Source organism: Triplophysa rosa, linkage group LG24, assembly GCF_024868665.1.
Source record: "Triplophysa rosa linkage group LG24, Trosa_1v2, whole genome shotgun sequence".
NCBI lineage: Eukaryota > Metazoa > Chordata > Actinopteri > Cypriniformes > Nemacheilidae > Triplophysa > Triplophysa rosa.
The window spans coordinates 10786704-10798762 of record NC_079913.1 but is presented as its reverse complement, the minus strand read 5'-3'; the positions used below and the strand labels follow the sequence as shown (position 1 = coordinate 10798762).

Genomic DNA, 12059 nt, shown 5'->3' with positions numbered 1-12059 from the left:
CACAGGAACCAACGATCTTTATAACCAGAGAGAAAGAGTGGCTGACAGTGTCATAAACATGGCAAAGAAAGCCCGCAGGGAATTCCCACAGGCCAATATCACCATCTCCACATTGCTCCACAGAAAGGACTACCCCGCTGGCCTGATTAGCAACATTAACCAGAAGATCACTTCTGCATGCTCCAGCCTCACAGCAGTCAATGTTGCACATCATCCAAGCCTAACAACAGAAGACTTATATGATCATGTCATGGTACAGAAACGGTAGACTCAGTTGCGGGTGAAACAGGACACTTTATTGTTAAAAATAAAGGCAACACAATAATGTCCGTGATGCCACCGGCAGGAGATCCGATGCGAAGTTCCGCAATAGAGAGACGCGGCACCCGTGAAGCAGGAGCCGCCGAGCGTGACTGGACGGTGGAAGTGTGGAAGGAGAGGTCCGGGTCCAGGAGCGCTGCGGGACAGAGAGCAAAAATAACAGAAAAGGAGGCTAAGCAGGGGACAAAGTAAAACGGCTTCGAGGAGCCACAAAAACGGGAAAACACGACGAGCAAGACTAGGACTAGGACTAGGAACAAAAAGGTTTCTACGGTACCAGACTCGCTAGCACCGGGGCAGTCAGAATAGGCGAAAGTGACAAGTACGGTCTGACACAAGACGAGAGGACGAAAGGGGATAAATAGGAAGGTCTACAAATAAGGAATAAGCTGCAGGTGTGAGGTAAACACAAGAACAGGGGTGAGTACTAATTAGAAAAGGAGCTACGGGTGAGAGTGATGAGAGCCGGTGAGTGGGGAAATCCTGACAGGGAAACACGAGGGCGGGGCGAATGACGCAGACACCGGACACGTGGAGAGCTGTCAAACGGCACTCCACATGTTCGACAAAACAAAACACAAACCACGCATGACACAGACCCCAAGAAGGCCGGGATCGCAACATGATCATGTGCATCTAAGCCAAGAGAGTGTAAGAACCTTTGCTAAAAACCTGAAAGATTCAGCTCTTGGTAGAAACACACCATCAGCTCTCCCACAGCACCAGAACACAAGACGCAGTAGCCATCGCAATCATAATCTTACAACTGCAAAAAGTCGTCCAATAACAGAGCAAACAACCACACCACAACAAACTGAAACTCAACCAAGTACTTCTCAGCTCTGCATCAGCCAACCTACAAACATGGGCTCTTCCACCCACCAACCAAAGGTTCCTGACAGAACATCACAGCCCCTCTTACCATCACAACAGTCCACCTATGCTGAGATGGTGAAAGGCAAACAACACACTGGCTCCACAGACATTACAGAGGTGAAGCATCTCTTAAATCTTATCTGCAAAATACTAGGTTAAGCCATCTGGACTACCAAAAACACTTCATTCCACTTACTATGGCATCATTTACTATATGCTCTTGGAATATACAAGGCCTCTACTCTAGAACCTTAGGGGCCAAGACTCTAAAAACAGAGTTTCTAAAAAACATTAATAATCAAGACATCATTATCCTGCAAGAAACATGGTGCAGATCAGACATCGACACTTACTGCCCTACAGGATACATGGAAATTATACTGCCATCCCTCAAGAACTACAATGTGAAACGCGGAAGAGACTCCGGAGGGGTTATCATTTGGTATAAAGAGACTTTAAAAACCAACCTATCCATACAGAAGTAGGACTCAACACACATCTGGCTCAAGCTCAAAAGTGGCACCATAGACTGTGATAAAGACCTCTATTTGTGCAGTTTACATTCCCCCATCAGAATCACCATATTACAAAGACAATCATTTTGATCAACTTCAGACAGAAGCCAGCCATTTTCAGGCTGAAGGGAATGTACTTCTGTGCGGAGACTTTAATGCCAGGACAGGCCCAGAATCGGATATTATAGACACTCATGGAAAAATCATATCCTGAAAGCCAACACACATCTCACCCCCACCACCACATCACGGAACAACCCTGACAGGACTGTCAACAAAAGCGGTAAGGAGTTAGTGTGTCTCTGTCGAGGTCTGGGTCTGTATATGCTTAAAGGTAGGATCCGAGGGGACTCTTTAGGTCGATACACATACTGCTCAGCTCTTGGTGCTAGTGTTGTTGATTACGCCATCACAGATCTAAATCTCTCCTCTTTACGTGCATTCACAGTGAAACCACAGTCCACCTTATCAGATCACTGTCATATAAACGTGTACCTAAAGAAAATTCAACAACCTCATAGCGCCAACCAAAAGCCCAGCAATCTGATCAAACTGAACCCAACACTTAAATGGTCACCAAAATGTGAATCTGAATTTATTAGTGCCATTAGCGCAATAGAGATCTCCAACCAAAGATTTCAAATAACACAGTTTACGAAGAGCAAAACCGACATAAATACTGCTGTACATCAAATAAATCTTATTTATGATAGGTGTATAATTAAAGCTAACCTACTATATAAAAACAAGAGAACTAAACTAAAATCTGGTGATGAAATCTGGTTTGACAAAGAATGTAAAATGAAAAGAAAACAACTCCGACAGCTCTCCAACCTAAAACACAGAGAGCCGCACAAACCAGAAATCAGACAAAACTATTGTGAAGCACTTAGGGACTACAAAAATTCAATCCATTACAAAAAACAACATTACCTTAACCATACGCTCAATGAAATCCAAGACTCTATTAATAATAATCGATTCTGGGAAAAATGGAATAGTGTAGATAGACAACAACACCAGATATAGCCATACAAAATGGAGAACTATGGAAAGACTACTTTAAAAACCTGTTCATAGAAATCTGCTCAGATAGTCTTACACCTGATCTGAAAACCCTACAAAACAAACTAAACCGGTGAGAATCGACAATCAAAAACAACCAAAATCCTCTCGACTATCCGATTAGTTTGAAAGAATTAAATGAAGCACTAAACAAACTCAAACCTAGGAAGGCATGCGGTTTAGACAACATCAGAACAGAAATGTTAAAGCACAGTCCTACGGTGATGCAGGAAGCTCTCCTAAAACTATTTCATCTGATATTACAATCTGGACACTTTCCTGAATCCTGGAATACAGGCTTAATACAGCCACTGTACAAAAGCGGAGATAAATTTGACCCCAATAACTACCTGTCAGACACCGCCGAAGGTCTACAGCAACACCTACACCTGGCAGGGGTGTCCAAAGTCAGTCCTGGAGGGCCGGTGTCCTGCAAAGTTTAGCTTCAACCCTAATCAAACACACCTGAACAGCTAATCAAGGTCTCACAAAGCAGACTAGAAACTTCCAAACAGGTGTGTTGAGCCAGGTTGTAACTAAACTCTGCAGGACAGTGGCCCTCCAGGACCGACATTGGACATCCCTGTGCTAGAGAAATACTGTCAAAACTGGGCCCTGACAGTCAATCTGAAAAAAACTCAAATGATGATTTTCCAGAAAAAAAACAGATTACAGGATAACAGATACACATTCACTCTGGGAAACACTACAATAGAACACACTTTACACTACGATTATCTTGGCCTAAAAATCAGCACGTCAGGTGGTTTTGGTCTGGCAGTGAATGCACTGAAAGAGAAAGCTAGACGTGCGTTTTACGCCATCAAAGGCAGATTCACCCAAACACATATTCCAGTTCCAGTCTGGTGTCAAATCTTTGATAGTGTGATTATGCCTATAGCTCTATATGGCTGCGAGGTTTGGGCTCCACAGTGTCTGACAGATTACTCCAAATGGGATAAACACCCCATAGAATCCCTGCATGCTGAATTCTGTAAAAACATTTTAAGAGTTCAGAGAAGAACACCAAATAATGCATGCAGGGCTGAATTAGGCAGATACCCCCTGATAATACACATCCAAAAACCTTCTCTCAAATTCTGGACACACCTTAACTCAAGTCCTCCTAACACACTTCAATATGAAGCACTTAAAACCCAAGAGCTGAGACCTAAAGCCAGTCCCTTCTGCCAGCTGGCTCTGAAACTTCACACCGGCACAACCGAACAGAACCAAATCAGAATAAACCAAATGATTTAAGAAAGTCAAAAGTCATATTTAGATCATTGGGAAAAGGAAAGTAAAAACCAAAGTAAACTAGAATGCTATCGGACCCTAAACAGAAAATACAATGTGTCAGATGATCTCTACACTGTTGGAGATGTGAAACAGAGACGGATCCTCAGTGATCACAGTCTGGCCGTAGAGAGAGGCAGACACAGACAAACATGGAGTCTGTGCACACTGTGACACCGGTGAGGTGGAGACTGAGACACACTTTCTCCTTCATTGTGATCAATTTAAAGATGTGAGAGAGAAACACTTTCACAAAATGTCAAAGTTCATGCCAGAGTTTGATAGGTGTTTAGAAACAGAGCGAATGCAGATGTTATTGGGGGAGAAGAGACACACATCAGTTGCTGCTTCATTCATCTATCAGCTGCACAAACTACTGCCTTTATCTGCTACAATCAATGCACATCTACACTCTTGACTTTAGTACATTCTCATGTTTCTGCCTGAAATCTACTTTTGATATTGAGATTTTATTTCCATATTAATTTGTTTACTTACATATACTCTATTTTATATTTCATTCTATATTTATGCCTTACTCAGCACCTTAGTTTAATTTTAATCTCATGTTTGTACTTAATGCATGTCTTTTGTTATATGTTCAATGCTTTGGCAATATTGTAAGAACACGCAATCATGCCAATAATTTACCTTGAAATTGAAATTGAAAATTGAGAGAGAGAGAGAGAGAGAGAGAGAGAGAGAGAGAGAGAGAGAGAGAGAGAGAGAGAGGGTAGCAGCAGGCTAATACCATGTTCTATATATTGCATGCTAATGTTATGTTTTATGTATATGTTGCATTTTGTTCTTCAAGGAACATTGGATCAATTTTACAGTTTCAAAAACTGCTTTGGTAATGGTATTTATTTTCACCTGATAGCATGGTATTACTATAGTCTTTTTTGAATCTTGAATTAATACACAAAAAGTTTCAATGGCTGGACATTTAGTTTCATATCATTGAATATATACTATAATACCATGGCGTTATCTAACGGCTTGAATAAATGACACATACAAAGAAGTATGTTGGACATACCATGGTTTAATAAACACATGCAGTAGTGGTTAAAAGTGATGTCTGACTTGTACAAAAACGGATGTGTTCATGCTTTATTCTAACATATATTATTCATATTATTGAAGATTTTGTGAAGCATTAGGAAGTGTTTAAGGAGGAAGAGATTTTTATTTGTGCGTTGCATGCAGCACATGCAGAAAGCTTATTGAGTCAGTGCTCAAGAGAGTGACTGTAATTAAAAACAAGAGAGGACCGGCAAAATATGAATAACTAATTACATTTTAGTTAATGTATTCGTTATTTCGTGTGTGTTTTTAATTTTTTTAGGTATTTCTTGAATATTAAATTTACAGCCTTATTTCATACTAAGACGTTCTGTAGTTTGCGTTTTTTATTTAAAGTCAATTAAATTCCGTAACCAATGTTAGTGCTTGCTTTGTCCTTTTTATACCTTATCCTCATATTTTGATTTAGTTTCATGAAAAGCAAATAACTCAACAAATAATATTTGGCCACTATTTGACATATTTATTGAAATTTATTTGATTTCCTTGTAAATTTTATAATATATGAATAAACTAATCTTTCATGCTATATAGACGGTTTCAGCGGCAACAACATAAACAAACATTATGAGGCCCAAACATAACTTCCGGTAGACCTCCGCAAAGAATAACTGTTGAGTAGTTTGAATTTAATTTAATACTATTAATATACAATAAAATATGAATATAAGTTCACATGAATATAAATTATATCTAAAATAAAATATGATAACCAAACACTGACCGGAAGTTAACTTTGGGCCAGACGTGTGCTTCCGATAAAACCGCCTATACTGTATATAAAAGTTCCATAGTATGCCATGTAAACTTGTCAAATGGCACTCTTTGTAAGGGAATCCCTCTAATAGAAAGCACAGCACTAGAACTGTTTTGATTTATTTGTCATCCCCACTTTTGAGATATTAATAGCTTTGATTTCATCTTCAGTAACAATCACAGCTGTTGTCAGACACGTATTTGCAAACAGTTGACACCTCTACATGATGTGTACTAATTGTAGCTGATGGCTCACGCTGAATCACGCTGTCTGAGGAAGGTTGCTCTCACGCGTGCCTCGTGGGGCTATGCTGATTATTAGCATTATCATACATTCCCAACTTCTCCCTTCTACAAAGAGCATAATCTGCTTGGAGCCGTGGATATTTTAAGCTCAGGTTGCTGTACTCTGAGTGATTTATTATGAATTTATTTATTTTTGACTGCTGAGATGAAAGCTTGAAAGGAATCAAGGATTCAAATAATAGCCTTGAAGTGTAGACCCATAATGCATTAGTTATAAATGTAAACTTATTTCTGGAATGTCTGGTCTAAAATATACGAAAATATTTTTTTTATCGAAAATCAAAAATGAGTGTGTTAAATGTATTTTCTATAGGTCGATTCATTTGTGCATGCTTTAAAGTGTTTCTTTTTCTACCTTGGAAGATCAGTTAATTCAATTGTCTTTATGGTTCTTCACACCAAGATATTTCAACGTTGAAATCTTGTTAAGATCTTATTCCTGTTTCCTGGCTAAAATTATAGTAGGAAAAGCTTTCTCTCACTGGTCTCACTGGTCAGACCATATCTTGTGATAAGATTACCCCTTTGCCACCCCCGTCCGCACAAGAGCCAAACAAACCTCATTTTCTCTGAACCATCATTTGGTATTTCCTCCATCTCACTAGAGACTCCTGACCATCCATTCATCGCCCATCTTCCTCCTCCTATGTTGTGTGAGATGTGACTATCATGGTAAATCTTTCAGGACCTCGCTGTGCCTTGTCCCAGACTCTGCTTGAATTATTAATCCTATTCTCCCTGGATTGCCAGGCCAATGCCAAAGCGCGTTTGATGTGGAAGTTGAATAGGGCGTGACCAGTGGGAATACTGTTGCGAATTCACTATTTGAAAGAGAAGGGGATTTTGTGTATCCATTGACTTTGCATTCCTCATGTGCACCCCCACTATGACAGAACTTTCATTTTTGTGCAAACTGTCCCTTTAAGGATGATTTTGCATTTTATAATACATTAAGGATCACTAAAACAATTTCATGTGCTCTTAAGAGGATAAAGGAGATTTTGAAATGAAGACTCACTATTATTGCCATTGAGGTCTCCGTTCTTATGACACCGCCGTCAAACTCTTATAAGAGGTGATAAATCAGCTGTCAGATGTAGGAAGCATTAAGAGACCTTTAGAGGAAGCTCACGATTTCCATTAGACTGAAACTGTTCTTCGTCTTGTATTATCTCTCACTTGTCTCCTTGAGCACAGATTAATTCTGCAGTATTGCTCAGTCAGGTACATCACTCCAGTCTAGTTTGACGCTTACCGGCTCTTGGCCAGACTTCCTTCTCAACTTCCGTTCTCTCTGCTAGAGCTTTTTTGTAGACTGTTGAGCCTATATTTGCGTACTATATATCAGTGAAACATGATTGATGTGTGTTCACATTTGAGCTTCCTTTAGAAATGATTGTCAAGGTTAACATTAATATTGTTATTGCTCATATTTCAAAAATTAGGACACTTTGATGTGTATCTTGATCTGCAACCGAAATGAAGAGGGGAGGGTGCAAAAGTATCTAAGAAATGATAAAAACACACATGAACTCATATGAGCACCATGGCTCAGTGTGCCAACTGCAACGTCACAGCTCCTACAAAAGATTTCAAATGCACATTTGTCTGTTTGATGTTCGAATTAGCTTCCTGTGTGACAACACAAGCAGTTTTTACATCCCGTATATTATCACCAAAAAAATGCTGGATTGTTTTCAACCCATGGTTGGGTAACAGCAACCCAGCATACTGAAAAACTGCAATTTTATGGAATGTTACTGTTCTATTTCACAGAATTTCACATATTTTTGAAATACAGTAAAAAATGTAAAAATGGATGGCAAATTTACAAGTTGGGTGTAAAACAACAGGAAAAACAGTTGGCACAAATGTTATTTACATTTTTCTTACGCCCTAGCTGCCGGAATATTACTGTTTTTTTATTTATTTATTTTCCCCCTCACTTTATTTACAGTATACGTTTTCACATATTACAAACAATATTTAAAAGTATAACAAAATTGACATATAATAATGACATGACTTGAAAGAAAGGGGATCAGAATAAAAGATATGGAACGATCAAAACAACATTAAATTAATGATCCCTTATAATAAAGCACAATTAGTTCACCGCCCCTCCCCAAATGTTTTTTATTCATGACCCAGCTTTTATTCTGTCCATATTTTATCCAACCACGGGTTGAATAAAGCCCAGCATTTTTAGAGATGGTTCCTCCAAAACTGCATAGGAGACTTAAAAATTGAAACAAATGAGACGATTGTAAAACACATTAACAGTATGGAGCTGTAAGATGATTGTAGGTGGTACTCTGTGTGTAATTCGGCTAGCATTTTAAGTTCATCAAAAAATAAAAGTTCTGTCAACATTTACTCACCCTCAAGTTGTTCCAAATCTGTATACATTTCTTTGTTCTGGTGAACACATAGAAAGATATTTGAAAGGATGTTTGTAACCAAACAGTTCTTGGCCACCATTGACTCCCACAGTAGGAACAATTGTGTTGTAAATTTCTTTGTTATGTTGACCACAAAAGAAGATATTTTGCAGAATGTAGGAAAGCAAACAGTTCTGGGGCACTTTTGTCTACCATTGTCATTTTTCCTGCTTTGGTGGTCAATGGTCAGTTCTTCCAAATATCTTTCTCTGTGTTCATCAGAACAAAGAAATGTATGCAGATTTGGAACAACTCGAGGGTGATTAAATGATGAAAGAATTTTCATTTTTGGGTGAACTGTCCATTTAACTGGACTCTATGACTGCATTTACTGTTCATGTGGTCATAAATGACTCAATTGGAAGATGTTTCAGATTTATCAGCGACAATGTGCAGCTTCTTCCCATAGCAGTGCATCACAAGATTTACACAGCAGTTTGTCTCTCCATCACTTCATTCCTTTAAACAAGCTTGTTCGTTTTTGTCAAGAATCGTTTTGGAGTTTCAGCGTGTGATTACTTAATCCATTTCCTGGTGCTGAATAATGGATCTCTCACCGACAGTGGACTAACAGCTCTCGTGTTTGAAGTGCGGGGATCGTCCATGGTGAATTGATCTAGATCCCACTGCTTTCAGGATATGAGTTTCTCAGCTAAACAATGTTTCTGGGATTGCTTTTGTTGTCTGAGATTGAGTGTGAAAGTTATAGTCTGTCCCACAAAATATCCATGAACGAGGTTTATCTGTTCTGTCTGTCTCTGTGACTGCAGACGTAACCTGCCTCAGGCTTCCTAAAGGGAAATAGTAACAAATAGTAACACAATAATTTGTAAGGCAATGTTAGATTTTTAAGATCCGCCTTGGTGGCACAGTGGTCCGGTGATGTATCAGATGGTATTCTACCGAATCATTTTCATATATCATGGTTTTTAAAGTGCCTCAAGGTATTTTTTACACTTAAGAGTCACACCAGGATGAGATCATTACCACAAATGGCTTGACTTCTGGGTTGAAATGGAAAAGCTTTATTAAAAATGGAAAATACTGGAAATATCACAGTGCATCCAAAACATTATAGCACTACAAGGTCTGTTTTTTGCAAGTGTGGTTCCATACTGCTCAAAGTGTCTCCTCCCTTCAGACTCAGTTTTGATATTTCTGGTGTAATTGGTGCTGAAATATGTCAAACGGCTGTAAAATATGCAGTTCCCAAGCTTCATTACCCCTGTCGAGTTGATACAAAACTGTTTATGGATGCAGTTGTGTGTCCTTGCGTAAATATTAGTACACAGACTCCTGAATAAACGCTAGAGAAGTGTATAGATGAAGGAAGTATGCAGTATAGTTATAACATGCATGTGCATATGTTTAAGCAATAAGAACAGGGCTATGTCGTGTTGCACACCCTCCTAAATCTGACAGTCAGGGCTCATAGCCATTAGCAGCTGCCTGTCAGCTAGCTTTAGCCACCGCTGGATGGTTGCTTGGCAACTGAGACCCCACGCAACCAATCGGCATGCGTGTAGCTGGAGTTTATTCCGCATAATAGAGACCAAGGATAACCCCTTAATTCCACTTACGTGGCCTTTTCTATTATTGATTTCAAGGGCAAGCCTTGTGCCTCAAAAGCGCACCAAAGAGGTGTTTGTTTGAGCAGCTTTACAAGCATCTTATCGCGCTTAAAAAGAAAAGGAAAGTCATGTGGATTCCTATGGATTTGTATTGCTTTCTTTGCATGGAAATGTTGTTTTGACTAGATTTGGCAAACTGTGGAAACAATCAAATGGTTTTTAATGGTGTCGAGGTCCGGATATGCTATAATTGTGATAATTTCAAATTCTAAACTTATGATCATTCTCTCCTTATTTATGAATTTATAGATTTATTGTCTTTTGTTGCGTTGCTTCACGTTGCTTGCGTCTGGTGTAGACACAATGTTATGTAAAATGCAGTGATGTAAAATCTGGTGAGACAAGTGCGCATCTATTCTTCTTTTATTTACAACAAACTAGGATGGATAAACACAATGCCAGACTAATCTGGGTAGGATTCAAACATATAATAAAATATGGTTATTTATCTCTGCTGTGCAATTCATCAACTTTTGAAAACAAAATAGTCAAGGTTGTTTCACATTCCTCGTTTCTTTTTATTATTTTTAAATTATTTGTTTGAATGCAGTCCATTATTTGGTCTATTTTTGAGCATAGATTTTTTTATTTGTCCTTAAAGATGAGGTAACACATGCAGTTTCTGCCAAAACACAGACGTATGACTTCATTTGACTTACCACGTGTGGTTCATGTCCAGCATCTTTTAGCGCTGGGACCACGCCATCTATCAGTTTCAAACGATCTCCAATTCCAGCATTTTATCCACTGTTTATATAACGTTCATCGCCGAAATGCAGTGAGCAAACAAACACAGCTAAACTTCCGTCAGCCGAGTGAAGCGGCATTGATGGGCGTGCTCTTTCTCACTCTGGCTGGTTGACGCATGGGTGTGCTTTTCCGGGAGAATTGTCCAATAAGGGACTAAGAACCCTTGCTACGAAACGGGAATCCATGTTTGAAATATTCAATTCAATTCAATTTTATTTATATAGCGCTTTTCACAATGTGCATTGTTTCAAATCAGCTTTACAGGAGAAAAACTTTCCAAAACCTGCACGAACGCTGGCGGAGTGAATCGAGCACAGAAATACTACGTCATACGTGTTCAACTCGTTTTTTGACAAGTTAACCATGTTAAGCTTGAGAAGCCAGCACGTTTAACAGTTTAAAGAAGTCAGAATGCATGAAATAGCATGTGACCTCCACTTTAAGTTAAATCCAGTGTTAAGTTATTTTTTTAATCATTTTTTTAATCATTTTTTTATTAATAATGTATTTCTTAATTTGTTTCCGAAGTCAACATAATCGTGTTTAATAATCGGGATCTCAACATTGAGCAAAATAATTTTGATTATACTTTTTGCCATAATCGAGCAGCTCTATCTCTGATTAAATTGAATCCTATTTGAGTAAAGATCCTTAGGCCCGGCTTAGTTTATTTAACTCTTTTGGTGAATTTTAGATGCATGTTTACTGCACACATTCAGACACTGTGTTTGTCTAAAGATTGATATCCCCTAGAAGCATTTTTCCTGATCCAGCATTCACAGTCACTCTGTGCTTGCCAGCTGCAACACAAACCCCCACAGGTTATGCAGTAAAAACACTTTGCACTTTTGAAGATATGCATCATATCTAGACACTCAAGATGTGAAATGTTTCATTCATAAACAAGAATTGTCAAACTACAAAGATACAGACAGGTTTGTTTGGAGGCCAGTGACTATCTGTCTTTGAATCGAGATGTTTGGGAACTCTGATGCATCCTTTAACAGCACATTGGA

At 38.8% G+C, this 12059-nt stretch overlaps 1 protein-coding gene across 1 annotated transcript in view; it reads left to right on the top strand.

The window, feature by feature from the left end:
* The window catches only part of ppfia2 (PTPRF interacting protein alpha 2), a 187480-nt gene that overhangs the window by 17115 nt on the left and 158306 nt on the right, over positions 1-12059 (top strand). The window lies entirely within an intron of this gene.